Source organism: Cherax quadricarinatus, chromosome 6 (assembly GCF_038502225.1).
Source record: "Cherax quadricarinatus isolate ZL_2023a chromosome 6, ASM3850222v1, whole genome shotgun sequence".
NCBI lineage: Eukaryota > Metazoa > Arthropoda > Malacostraca > Decapoda > Parastacidae > Cherax > Cherax quadricarinatus.
Window position 1 is genome coordinate 10124696 of NC_091297.1, and position 14348 is coordinate 10139043.

Below are 14348 nucleotides of genomic sequence, written 5' to 3' on the forward strand. Positions count from 1 at the left end.
CTCTGTTTATGTCGGATACGAGGATGACAGAGCTTTTCACTGATGCCACCTCTGACTTTACTCTGTTTACTATTACTCTTTTGTGTTCTATTTATGAAGTTATAGATAAATCTACCAACTTTTCCTGGGTAACAATTAGGTTCATTATTGGCTCATCAAAGTATAGTTGAAAATAGTCTCTGTACTCATTTGTGATGGGACACTGGCATGATACCACTTCCACTGGCATCAAAATTGAAAGGATGTGGCAAGAATGGTGTACTTTCTGTCTAGTTCCATTTGCAGTCACATGGTGCAGGGTGGACCTGTGGCATGGGGGAGCAGGAGGGAGGACAGGTGTGGTGGCAGCACTTGGTTGAGAGGGTGTCGAATGGTCCTTTGTCTTCCCACCCACAGCGCCACGAGGTCCAGGTACCATGCCACCAACCTCCTCTTCCTCCATCCCAGCATATTCATCTTCATGATCACTATTACTAGTTGGGGTTTAGGATCGTGACCTGCCATGACCCTTGCCGCCGACTGCATATGGCACACTGCCTGAATGTAGGTTACAATGCCTAAAAGTATGTTTCACTGGGGAATAATGATAATCACTGTCACTCGACGAATCCTCTATGGGCATAAAATCGATTTCATCATCATCACTTATATCACTTTCACCACTGTCAGCATCATAAGGCTTGGAAAATGATAATTTCCTCTGGGTAGTAACACTAGCAACCCCAGAGGTACTGGGCTGAGGGTCTTGTATGGCTACACTGTCCACACTAACCACCCCAGAGGTGATGGGCTGAGGGTCATCTGGGTTATCAATAGTTTCACTAATTCCTTGAACATTAGTGGCTATATTGGTGTTAAATTCACTAAACTCGCATTCTGTTACTCTTTCCAAGAATAGTAGTGTTAATATGATGAGGTATGAGTGAATCACAGGGGTTTGCCATGATGTTAACCCAAGATGGAGCTGAAATTAACTGGTGCTACCAAGCGGTACCCCAGCGTCCCTGATTTTTTTTCATACTGCACACACTTAGGGCGCAGACTGCAGCGCTGTATAGCCCTTGTGGCTTAGCGCTTCTTTTTGATTATAATAATAATAATAATTAGGGCGCAGACCCATTCTCTCGTGTCTAGGCGACTCAGGCCTATCGTGCCAAATTTGAAGGAATGTAAAATAAAACAGATCTAAGTTCGGAGCTCTATGCGTGCAAACACAGATCTACGTTTGGACAGTTTAAGGGTTAAAGTCAGTGCAGGATCAGCCGGGCTGTGGTTTGTACATTGGACTATTTGCAGCCAGCAGTAACAGCCTAGATGATCAGACCCTTATCCACCAGGAGGCCTGGTTGTGGACCAGGCCGCAGGGGCATTGATCCCCGGAATACCCTCCAGGTAGACTCAAAGTAGGTAGGTAGTCATTATCTCCACCAATATTATTTAGTACAGTTTGTAAAACAAATCCCTTTACATATTTACAAAAATAATGTACAATATATAATGATGATTTAGAGGAATTCCTACAATCTTTATCTTCTCTAGATATAAAGTATGATTGTGCAGTAATATAATGCATTATTATATTCATGGGAAAGCAATAATCCTGTCAGAATCATAGAGCACCAGGGTAAATAGGAGGCAATCAGGTTTGATCTAAGGATGAAGAGAGAATCAAGTTCCTCAGATCAAGAACCCCTCTGTTAAATGGAGTAATTGTGTAGTTTCTCAACAACACATAGGAATAGATTATTATTTACTGGATATAAGTATAATATAAAATGTTGTGACTGCCAAAATAGTAATTTTCATTATTAGTCCTAGTGTCCACATGGGTTTTGCACATTTTTGTGAATATAACAACAAACATTTCAGCATTACTTCATAACTTACTTAGGACAGCTTGCAGAAAGGAAACAACTTTCTGATAGGAGTCAGCTTTTCTGAAATATAAGAATTTTTGACCATTTAATGTGATGCCAATGCTGATATTAACCCTTAACTGGGAGGATAGCCTGAAAAAAAAATCCTGTGTATGGGGGGGAAAGATTTTGGAGAATAAAAAAAAAAAATTTTTTTTTCTTACAGATCAATAAGAGCTTGTTTTTCTGAATTGAATAAGAATAAAATGAGTGAAATTTGATAAAAGCTTACGATTTTATGGTGTGTTGAAGTTGGTGAAAAAATGATCACTAATCAGCAACAGTGGCATAAATGTTCTAGCAATTTTTACATTTTACAATTTACTGACAGTAATATATGATTGTTTTTTTAGTTGCTTTTAATGTTCAATGCTATATCTACTAGTTTTTTTTATGTGTTTCAAGGTGTTTTAGCACTTCAAACATTGCTTCACTTGGAATAATCAGTATATTTGGGGTATAAGTTTTTTTTACTATTTTGGTCTTCTAAGGCTATGCACAAGGAATCGTCAGACACAGTTAACCCCTAAATGGTCCAAACATATATATACGTTCTTACGTGTAGCGCCCTAAACATATATATACGGTGTGCACCATATTAAAAAAATCTGGGACCACTTAGTACCTTGTGCTCTTTTTTCTATAATTTTTTTTCAAAATATTCGGGGCACTGCGCAAGTGAACGTATATATATGTTTGGGCCATTAAAGGGTTAAAAATGGATACAAAAAGCATACCTCACTCATACTACAATATTTACATTTGTTCAATGATGGCATATTCTAAAGAAAAATCAGTAAGTAATTAATGACAAAATAATTTGTGCTAGCTTTGAATGACAATAGCTACTATACTCTCTGACTTTCTTGCTCTTGGGATCTAGCTGAGTATCACAGCAGTTTTCAAATGTAAACTACACTGGAGGGTCAGGGGAGACATAATAATGACATACAAGATACTGCGTGGAATATATAAGGTGGACTGAGACAGGATGTTCCAGAGCGGGGACACAGAAACAAGGGGTCACAACTGGAAGCTGAAGACTCAGACGAGTCACAGGGATGTTAGGAAGTATTTCTTCAGTCATAAAGTCGCCAGGAAGTGGAATAGCCTAGCAAGTGACGTAGTGGAGGTAGGAACCATACATAGCTTTAAGACGAGGTATGACAAAGCTCAGGAAGCAGAGAGAGAGAGGACCTAGTAGCAATCAGTGAAGAGGCGGGGCCAGGAGCTGAGTCTCGACCCCTGCAACCACAATTAGTTGAGTACAATTAGGGGAGTACACATAAAAACACACAACAATATCCAACACATCTACCGAAACAGGGAGAATTCCTGAGGTATGGAAGACAGCAAATGTAGCCCCAATTTTTAAAAAAGGAGACAGACATGAAGCACTAAACTACAGACCAGTGTCACTGACATGTATAGTATGCAAAGTCATGGAGAAGATTATCAGGAGAAGAGTGGTGGAACATCTAGAAAGGAATGATCTCATCAACAGCAGCCAACATGGTTTCAGGGACGGGAAATCCTGTGTCACAAACCTACTGGAGTTCTATGGCAGGGTGACAGCAGTAAGATAAGAGAAAGAGGGGTGGGTAGATTGCATTTTCTTGGACTGTAAGAAGGCGTTTGACACAGTTCCACACAAGAGATTAGTGCAAAAACTGGAGGACCAGGCAGCAATAACAGGGAAGGCACTACAATGGCTCAGGGAATACTTGTCAAGAAGACAGCAGAGTCATGGTACATGGCACGAGGTGTCAGAGTGGGCACCTGTGACGAGTGGGGTCCCACAGGGGTCAGTCCTAGGACCAGTGCTGTTTCTGGTATTTGTGAACGGCATGATGGAAGGAATAGACTCTGAAGTGTCCCTGTTTGCAGATGATGTGAAGTTGATGAGAAGAATTCACTTGGACGAAGACCTTGTAGAACTACAAAGGGATCTGGACAGGCTGCAGACCTGGTCCACCAATTGGCTCCTGGAGTTCAACCCCACCAAGTGCAAAGTCATAAAGATTGGGGAAGGGTAAAGAAGACCACTAACAGAGCACAGTCTAGGGGGCCAGAGACTACAAACCTCACTCAAGGAAAAAGATCTTGGGGTGAGTATAACACCAGGCACATCTCCTGAGGTGCACATCAATCAAATAACTGCTGCAGCATATGGGCGCCTAGCAAACCTAAGAACAGCATTCCGACATCTTAATAAGGAATTGTTCAGAACCCTGTACACTGTGTACATTAGGCCCATAATGGAGTATGCGGCACCAGTTTGGAACCCACAACTAGCCAAGGACATAAAGAAACTAGAGAAAATGCAAAGGTTTGCAACAAGACTAGTCCCAGAGCTAAGGGGTATGTCCTACGAGGAGAGGGTAAGGAAAATCGACCTGACAACACTGGAGGAAAGGAGAGATAGGGGGGACATGATAACGACATATAAAATACTGAGAGGAATTGACAAGGTGGACAAAGGCAGGATGTTCGAGAGATAGGGAACAGCAACAAGGGGACACAGTTGGAAGCTGAAGACACAGAAGAATCACAGAGTAGTCAGGAAGTGGAATAGTTTGGGAAGCAATCTAGTGGAGGCAGGATCCATACATAGCTTTAAGCAGAAGTATGATAAAGCTCATGGTTCAGGGAAAGTGACCCAGTAGAGACCAGTGAAGGGGTGGGGCCAGGAGCTATGACTCGACCCCTACAACCACAACTAGGTGAGTACACACAGACACAGACACAGACACACACACACACACACACACACACACACACACACACACACACACACACACACACACACACACACACACACACTCTCTCACTCTGGATCAAAGAGTATCTCAAAGGAAGGAGGCAAAGAGTGACTGCCTTTGCCTGGGAAGAGATGCCAGAATGGAGAAGTGTCAGTACTGTTTTTGGTTTATGTGAATATTCCAGATATGATTGAGTCAGATGTATCCCTGTTTGCTGATGACAAAGCTAATACGAATAAAAACAGACAAGGACAGAGAAAGGCTGCAAATGGAACCGCAAGACTGGTCAGATAAATGGTTGCTTAACTTCTACCCCATTTCCAGAAGACTGGAAATGGGGTAAAGACTAAGGGGACAGAGGCTGCAGATTTCACTCAGAGAGGAAGACCTAGGGGTAAGCACAAGGCCCAGTATATTGCAGAGACTTACATCAGCCAAATAATCTCTGCAGCCAATGCTTGTCTGGCAAATCTAAGAGTAGCCTAAAAGAATCTCAATTAACAAAGTCATTCTAGGCCCTTTATACAACATACTTTTCTAGTCCATCTTGGATTGTGCAGCACCAGTATGGAACCTGCACCTGAAATAGCATGTTAAGAAACTGAAGAAAGTGCATTAGTATGTAACAAACCTTGTTCCTTAATTTAGGGACATGAGCTACAAGGAGAGGTTAACGGAATTGGAATTGGATCTAATGACACTGGACAGAAAAACCAAGGGGAACATGATAACACACAAAATACTCATGAAAATTAATAAGGCAGGCAGGAATAAGCTGTTTGAGAAATGGGACCTCAGGGACACTGTTGAAAGTTAAAATCACAGATGAGCCACAGGAATGTTAAGAAGTGTTTCTTCAGTCTCGGAGTGGTCTGGAAGTGAAATGATCTTGGTGAGGAAGTGGTGGAGGCAGGGACTGTATATAGTTTTTAAGAGCAGGTATGAAAGGGCCCAAAAGGCTAAGAGGGAGTGAATCTATAAAGTATCAAATTAAGTGATTGGGCCAGGATCTGAGAATCAACCCCTGAAACCACAAACAGTGACACCGGTGTGGCCTAACTCTGGGCTACCCTCACTTCCCCAGCACCACTAACACCAACCCCTCGCACATTCCCCATCTCCACACTCCATCCCCTACCCCCTGGCCACACACCCAGTAGAGATGCACACACCAACCCCAGTTCTACATACTACACCTGTTGAGTGAGCAACATCCAATGGAAGTAGATAACATAAATCTGTGTATGATAAGGGAGAGTAAGCCAAGAGTGTAGTACAGTGGAACCTCTACTTGCGAGGGCATCCACGTGTGAGTTTTTCCAAATATGAGCAGTCAATGGGTCATTTTTTGTTTCCATACGCGAGCAAAATTTCCATAAGTGAGCAGACCTTAAGGCAGGTTCCTTGATGCTGGTGAGGGGCTCTTGCTCTTGATCTAGGGAATTGTATCTCATTTGTTTGTGGGACTATCTTTTTGAAACTGGGGCAATGTATGATAGAAAGATGCTTCTTAACGTAATAATAATAATCATATGTATAATAATAATAGTATAATAATATAATACAATAATAATAGTATAATAATATAATACAATAATAATAATAATAATATAATACAATAATAATAATATAATACAATAATAATAATAATATAATACAATAATAATAATATAATACAATAATAATAATAATATATGTATAATAATAATACATATACAGTGGACCCCCGCATAACGATGGCATCACATAGCGATTATTTCGCATAACGCTTACTTTAATTGCAAAAATTTTGCCTCACATACCGCTTAAAAACCCGCTTACCGATTTTCGTCCGAGACGCGTCCAATGTGCGGCCTGAGCCACGCTCACATGTTCCACCGGTGGCATTGTTTACCAGCCAGCCTCCGCGGTAACATCCAAGCATACAATCGGAATATTTCGTATTATTACAGTGTTTTCGGTGCTTTTTCTGGAAAATAAGTGACCATGGGCCCCAAGAAAGCTTCTAGTGCCAACCCTACAGCAATAAGGGTGAGAATTACAATAGAGATGAAGAAAAAGATCATTGATAAGTATGAAAGTGGAGTGCATGTCTCCGAGCTGGCCAGGTTGTATAATAAACCCCAATCAACCATCGCTACTATTGGTGGTACAACTGCTGCTGCTGCTGCACTGTCAGCTGCTGCTGCTGCTGCACTGTCAGCTGCTGCTGCTGCTGTAGCACCGTTGTTGGTGTGGCTTATTGAGAATACCAAGAAACAATTAACCCCAGAGGATTTGCCACCCAGGATAACCCAAAAAAGTCAGTGTCATCGAAGACTGTCTAACTTATTTCCATTGGGGTCCTTAATCTTGTCTCCCAGGATGCAACCCACACAAGTCGACTAACACCCAGGTGAACAGGGAAAAATGCCTGGAACTAGTGCTCATATTGGTGAATTTAAAGCCAGCAAAGGTTGGTTTGAGAGATTTAAGAATCGTAGTGGCATACACAGTGTGATAAGGCCTGTTCTGGAAGAAAATGCCAAACAGGACCTACAGTACTCAGGAGGAAAAGGCACTCCCAGGACACAGTGTCTCATCAGTCATTGCTGCATCTTCAATAAAGGTAAGTGTCATTTATTCTTCATTTAGTAGACTAGTACATGCACAATATATACTGTGCATGTACTACTCTACTATTGTGCATGTATCCTTCTCTTTGTGTGTGGGAAAATGTATATTTCATGTGGTAAAATTTTTTTTTTCATACTTTTGGGTGTCTTGCACGGATTAATTTGATTTCCATTATTTCTTATGGGGAAAATTCATTCACATAGCGATTATTTCGCATAACAATTACCCCTCTTGCACGGATTAAAATCGTTAACCGGGGGTCCACTGTAGTATAATAATAATACATATAGTATAATAATAATATACTACATAATAATAATTATAATAATAGACGACTTCAAAAGGCCGTCGCCAGATGGCAGTGTTTACCACAACAAAGAGGGAGTGGTTGTGGCCGCCTCCACCTGTTACATAATGACATATTTTATGCATTCTGGAGTATATATCAGGTTTCTATGTTATTTATATTGTTTATGTCATATTTGATGAACTGTGATAGATAAATAAGCCGTAGAGTCAATATTAGTGAAATTATTGAAGTACAGAATTCCACTGGAACAGATTAATTGCATTTTAATTAATTTAAATGAGGAAAACTGGCTCTGCAAACGAGCAAATCCAGTTGCGAGCAAGGTCATGGAACGGATTAAACTTGCAAGTAGAGGCTCCAATGTACATCAACACAGATGGGTTATCTAACAAGTGATGAGCTGAAGGAACAAAAAACTGAGTTAACTCCAGACATCAGAGCCATCACAGAGACAGAGCTGACTGACATAACATCAGATCCCATTACTCCATGGGCAATTTCAACCACAAAGAAATAGACTGGGATAATTGGGAGGTGGTCAGGGATAACTTAATGTTCCAGTATGTTAAGGATATGATAAGTGGGTCCAACACAGGAGAAACAGAATATTAAAGCCCCCTGGGTATCAGTGACCATGCAGTACTGAAGTCTGAATACCTTGTGGAACTTAACACCGAGGGAACATTGGTAAGTGGAAGGTGCGAGTAGCTGGACTAATTTTAGAAGAACAAATTTTGCAGGCATGAGGGAATTCTCGAAAGCACTGCAGTGGGAGAGGGAACTGGAAGGAAAATCAGTGGATGAAGTGATGGAGTACGTGGTTGGAAAGTGCCAAGAGGCATAGGAAACTTCGTAAATAGATGAAGCAAGGAAAATAAAAAAGGCAGAGAAAGCCCTTGGCTGAACCAAAGATGCAGAGAGGCAATGAACATAGGAGAGTTGCCAAAGATCTGAAAGACAGCAAATGTAGTACTTATAGTTAAGAAAGGAGATAGGCAGTAAGCATTGAACTTCAGGCCAGTTTTGCTAACATGTATACCATGCAAAGTAATGAAGATAGTCAGGAGAGTGGTAGAGCACTTACAGAGATGAAGTTTTATAAACAATAACCAGCAAGTGTTCAGAGATGGCAAGTCTTGGCTTACCAATATTTTAGAATTCATGATAAATTAATATAAGTTAGACAGGAGAGAAAGGGTTGGGTGGATTGTATTTTCTTAGACTGCAAGAAGGCATCTGATACAGTACCACACATGAGACTAGGGCAAAAACTTGGGAATGTGCCCTGGTGGATCAAAGAGTACCTTAGGGAAAGGAAGTAAAGAGTGACTATTTGGGAAGAGATGTCAGAATGGGGAAGAGTAAAAATAATGGTACTACAAGGATAGGTATTATGGCTAGTGTTGTTTCTGGTTTATGTGAATGGCATGCCAGATGGGATTGAGTCATATGTACCTCTGTTCATTGATGATGTAAAATTAATGAGGAAAATACAAACACATGAGGACAGAGAAAGGATGCAAATAGATGCAAACAAACTGCAGAGTTAGTCAGATAAATAATTGCTTGAAATCAACCCCAGTTTATAAGGATTGGGGAAGAGGCCAGAAGACTGGACACAGAGTATAGATTTGGAGGACAGAGAGTGCAAACCTCATTCAAACAGGACCTAGGAGGAAGGAAAGTGCCTTAGAATATTGCCAGAGGCTCATGTCAACTGAGTAACCTCTGCAGTCATCGCCTGGAAAATCTGACAATGACCTTCGGGAATCTCAACAAAAAGTCATTCCAGGCACTTTATAAAACCTATGTCAGGGCTTTTTTTGGAGAATGTGCACCAATATGGAAACCTACACCTGAAATCATGTTGAAACTGGAGAAAAATCCCAGAAGTGTGCAATGAGACTAAGTCTAGGCTAAGGAGTATGAGCCATGAAGAGAGGGCTAATGGAACTGAATCTAATGACCCCTGGAGGACAGAAGGACCTGGGCAGACATATAACAATGTACAAAATACTCAGAGGATATGATAAGGGTGGACAGGGACAAGTTGTTTGAGAGATAAGAAAATGGTACTCACAGGCACAAATGAGTCACAGGGATGTTAAAATATTTCTTCAGTTTCAGGGTGGTCAGTAAGTGGAATGACCCGCAGACTCCATTACAGTTTAAGAATATCAAACAGGCTCACAAGGGGAGGAGAGGGGAATCTAGTAGTGGTAACCATATATAGGTCAGTGCATACACTGGAGATTGTAAGGGCAATGTCATTATTCCTGCTCAACTTGGTTGGGCAAAAAGTAAAAATATGGATATGAAGGTTCATGAATACCACGTGCATTCATATAATCAATGTGATGCTACAAAATTTGGGTGATTTTTATTCATTTGGAAGCATAAGTTAGAATAAATAATATGAAAGATTATGGAACCTGGTTTATATGAGGAACTAAAACAATAGGTGTGGGAAAGGAAAACCTTCAAAACAAAAAATTACAAATGGAATATTGAGATTAAAGTACAAAGGTTCTAGACTGATGAATAGGCATCCATCATCTAAAGAAGAAATATAGAAAATACATACAGGAATGGGCTGCAGGGACAGTGACCTCCCAAAAACAAATCAGGTAAACCCCCAAGTAAATGAGGGGAAGAAGGAAAGGGCACCGGCTACAAAAGAATTAGACAAACACTGAAAACTTTCTGTAGGCCAAACCTTTGGAGGAATTTGGGTGGGTGGTAAGGGGAATGCTGTGATGGCATGAAGGTTCTTGATCTAGGAATCAGAGCTATCTTCTCTCCCTTTGGATCAATCCAATTACCTTCCATTCCCCAGTTGCTGTAGCACCTGCAAATTTGTGCTTCCACATGAATTAAAGTAATAATCTGATGGGAAAGTTTCAGAGATGTAAATGCCCTATGAAAGTTTTCCACTATAATAATACCAAGGTGGCAGATTCGTCTAACCATAACAAAAAATCTACTACCCTTCACAGGAAGTTCCTTGATGCAGGTGAGGGCTCATGAGCAAGGATTTTAACTGGTCTTTCCCTTCCTTGGATCAAACCTGATTGCCTCTCATTCCCCAGACACTGTATGGGCTCCTAGGGGTTTGTTTTTCCCCCTCATGATGATGATAATAACAACTATAATAAAAATATCTGGTATACTAAAATTTAAATAAAAATAAAAAGCAAAGTTCTTATGAGATACAAGATACATTACATGGCCAGCCTTCTGATGTAGAATGTTAGAAGTCTTTACTTCTAGATGACAAAGGATTGTCTAAAATCAACCTGAAATACACAACCCCTAAGGGGAGGCTTTGTATTATCTTGACAGAGATAAGAAGTTAACAATATACTATGAAACTTACCTTTCGGTTTGCATATATCAGGTGGGGTTAATCAATTTTATGAAATACTCCCAAATTTCCCGGATCTATAATAAAAAATAGATATTAAAACTGTGTTTTAATTGAAAACAGATTTTTTATGAGTTCATGCCAGTAGATCTAGGCGCTAAATAAAGTTCTCTTGTTACCAATGCTTACTTTTATTACCCTGTTTTATTTAATTTACCTTTGTAGCTAAATGGTAAAGTTATGGCATCCAGTTTTAAGTATGTAATTTACCATATAATTTTATAAAGTTCCAGTGGTTTAACTTCATCTCATTCCCGTTCTGTTACTCTGTGAAGTACTTTCTAGTATTCATCATAATTCAATCAATCAATGTCTTGCCATAAGTGTGCTGTTGATACACAAATAACCCCTTTTGAAAAAGGGGCTCCGGCGTTTGACCCGACTTGGACCATTTACAAGCCCACCTAACCAAAAGTGGACAGGACTTTAAAAGGGCAGGAAGGGTGGTGGTTGGTAGTGGCGGTGGTGGGGGCGGGGGCGAAAAGCGAGCAATGATGGGGTGGGGGGGCCGTGTCGGATCAAACATGTTTGGCTCCTTTTTTTCTATTTGGGTTATTTGTCGTTATCAGGTCTGTCCTTTTTTTTTTTTTGTTTTATATCCGTTAATGCTTTTAACAAAAAATTCCCATTCCCCCCAAAAAAGGCCCTGTTTTCCTCTCCTCCAAAAATTTCCCAACCATAAAAAAATTTTCCTCACAAATAATTAATGCCTGTCAACATGGTACCAACCTCATATAAACCCTTTCTTTACCCCCTTCTTGCACCATTCGGGGATGAACCTCCCCTTTTCTATTCCCCTGCATTTGTTATACCTATCCCCCCCATCCACTCTTAAAAAAATTAAAACCCCCCCAAAAACCAATCAATTTTTAAAATTTTCAATTTCAAATTAAAACTTTATAAATACCACGCTTCTAATATCCTTTTTTTTTTCTAAAGGTAAATCACTCTTTTATGCATTGCCTAAAAACTAAACTACAATGTCAGATCTTGAAAAAACATTTATGACCTATGCTTACTCTTTCCCTTTTAAATATAATAAAACCCTCACAAAAACCAAACACCTGATTTCTTTTCTATCCATTCCTGTTTCGATCCCAAAACTGGGCAGACCAGCAGGGGGGAACGCTTTTAATTAAACCCTCAGTTTTATTAAATCTTGAAAAAGGGATGAAAGGAAATTATCTGTTAAAATAAAACCCTAAAAAACCCCCCCAATTTAAAAACATCTGGTCCCCGAAAAACATTTATCATTTTATTGGGGAAAACAGTTCGATGCCCGAAAAAAACCCCTCTCAGGTGATTTCCAAAAACTCCCCCCAGGCCCCAAAAAACCCCAAATTAAAAAACACAATAAGTAACTGCCTGTTGCAACAATAAAACCAAAAGTCTCGAACAACATTTTCCTTTGACTGTTTCCGGTATTTTAAATTTTTCCGTGTTTTGCAAAATTTCCCCGGACTGTCCCCAAAAGGCCTGGGCCTCGGAAAGAAGGGTTCAGGGGTTGTCCCCTGTAAAAAAATGGGGCCTAGCTTTTATTTGGGCCCCGGTTGTCGCCCATTTCCCTGCCTCCATAAATTCCTCCTCCTGGGATTGAAGTTTTTTGCCCAAGTGATGCTCTGGATGAATTCGTGACAGTAAATTGGGTTTTAAAGTGGTTTGCGGTGGGGAAAATTTTAAATTAAAACCAGATGCCCCACAACCTTGCCTCGGGTTTGCGGCGTTCCGTTCGTTCCCCTGTACCGGGGCGAAAAACTATTTTTGGTGACCCTGTATAGCAGTGATGTATAGTGATTTCAAGGTCTTTTTAAAGCAGTTCTGTGACAGTGGTAATTTCCCCCAGTGGCCCAGTTTTGGGTTGGTCTGGTAGTGTTTCATATGTTTTTCCCCAGGGAAGGAAAACTCTGGGGCATTTTTAACCCCAGCTGATAAGGGGGATATTTAGATGGGTATGAATGGTGACAGTGGGGGAGGGGGCAGTGGTGTGAAGTATCCGGATGGCCCTCCGGCCCCCTTTACTAACGGGGTACTCAGCAAAACCCAGCCTCCCTCCAAATGCAACCCTGCACCCAAGGGTAAATATGCCCCCAGCAGACCGCATCTGGGTTGGGGATGAAGTTTTTGTCCCCGGGCTTTGTGACACAAAGTGGAAAAGCCATCTTGTCCCGGGAACAATCCCGTGAACTGGACTTTTTGAGTTATTTTGTGAACAACGTGGACATCATTTGAAACAAATACATCTGTGATTCCCCAGGGAAAATACAATTCTCCACCAAAATCAGGCTAAAAAGGGGAAAGGAACAACGGGGCAGGATGTCCTGTTTTTTAAAAAAATGCATGCCACATGTGTAAAAAGCCCTGTCCCACATCTGGACAACAGATGCCTGATTTCAACTCGGGTTTTTAGTGACATTATAGGTGTTCTTTTCCTGATCTTGCGTATTTCCCCAGACAAAACCGGCCTGACAAGCGACGGTTATTAAATAAAAATGTTTTTTTACCTGAAACAAAAGTCTGCGTATTTTTACCCCTTAGGAAGTTTTTTTGGTGGTCCGTTTTATTCGAAGACTCTCTTCAACAATTCCAAAAGGCCTTTTGGTATAAATATTTATTGTGTGATTGCGAAGGGGTTTTTTTTTAAATATTGTGTACACTGGCAGTAATACTTTGAGGAATCCAAATAAGGGGTTTGGTTCTCTGGTGATGATTGAACAATAGGGAACCATATTTGGTAAGGGCATATGTTTTTCTGTCGCCTTCTCATGATTTCTTGGGTGAACTTAAAGGGGGTTTGGCCCGTGGTGGTTAAACTTGCCAGGTTGGGCCTCCCAGGAAAATAAGCCTTGCTGCCAATGACATCATGGCATTTGGTGGCATAAAAGCGTGATTCATTGTTGACATCAGTTCCCAAACGAAATGGTACCCGTGGCGGGACCAGAGACCAAATAACCCCATTCTAAAGCCTGCGGCTGTCATGGACCCCTCAAATCCCTTGGGACAAATGTGACATCAGATTGGTTTCAGCTTTTCAAAAAGTTATAAGGGGTATATCAAACTTTTTTCCTTTTTTGATATCTTTTAAATCTTATCTTATAAAGTTGAAGACCAACAAAACATCAAAAATGGGGGCCAGTCAGTAATCAGACAAATAATTGAAAAGAAGGGGACAACCCCTCGTAAAAAACCCCAGGCGTCACCCTTTAGAGGCCGGGTATCACTCCCCCATACAACTCCCTCCTACCCCAGAAAAAGTAAAGAGGTGTTATGTTTTTAAAAACCACAAAGCGCCCCCCCCGAACCTCGTTTTGTGTGGGGAGTGT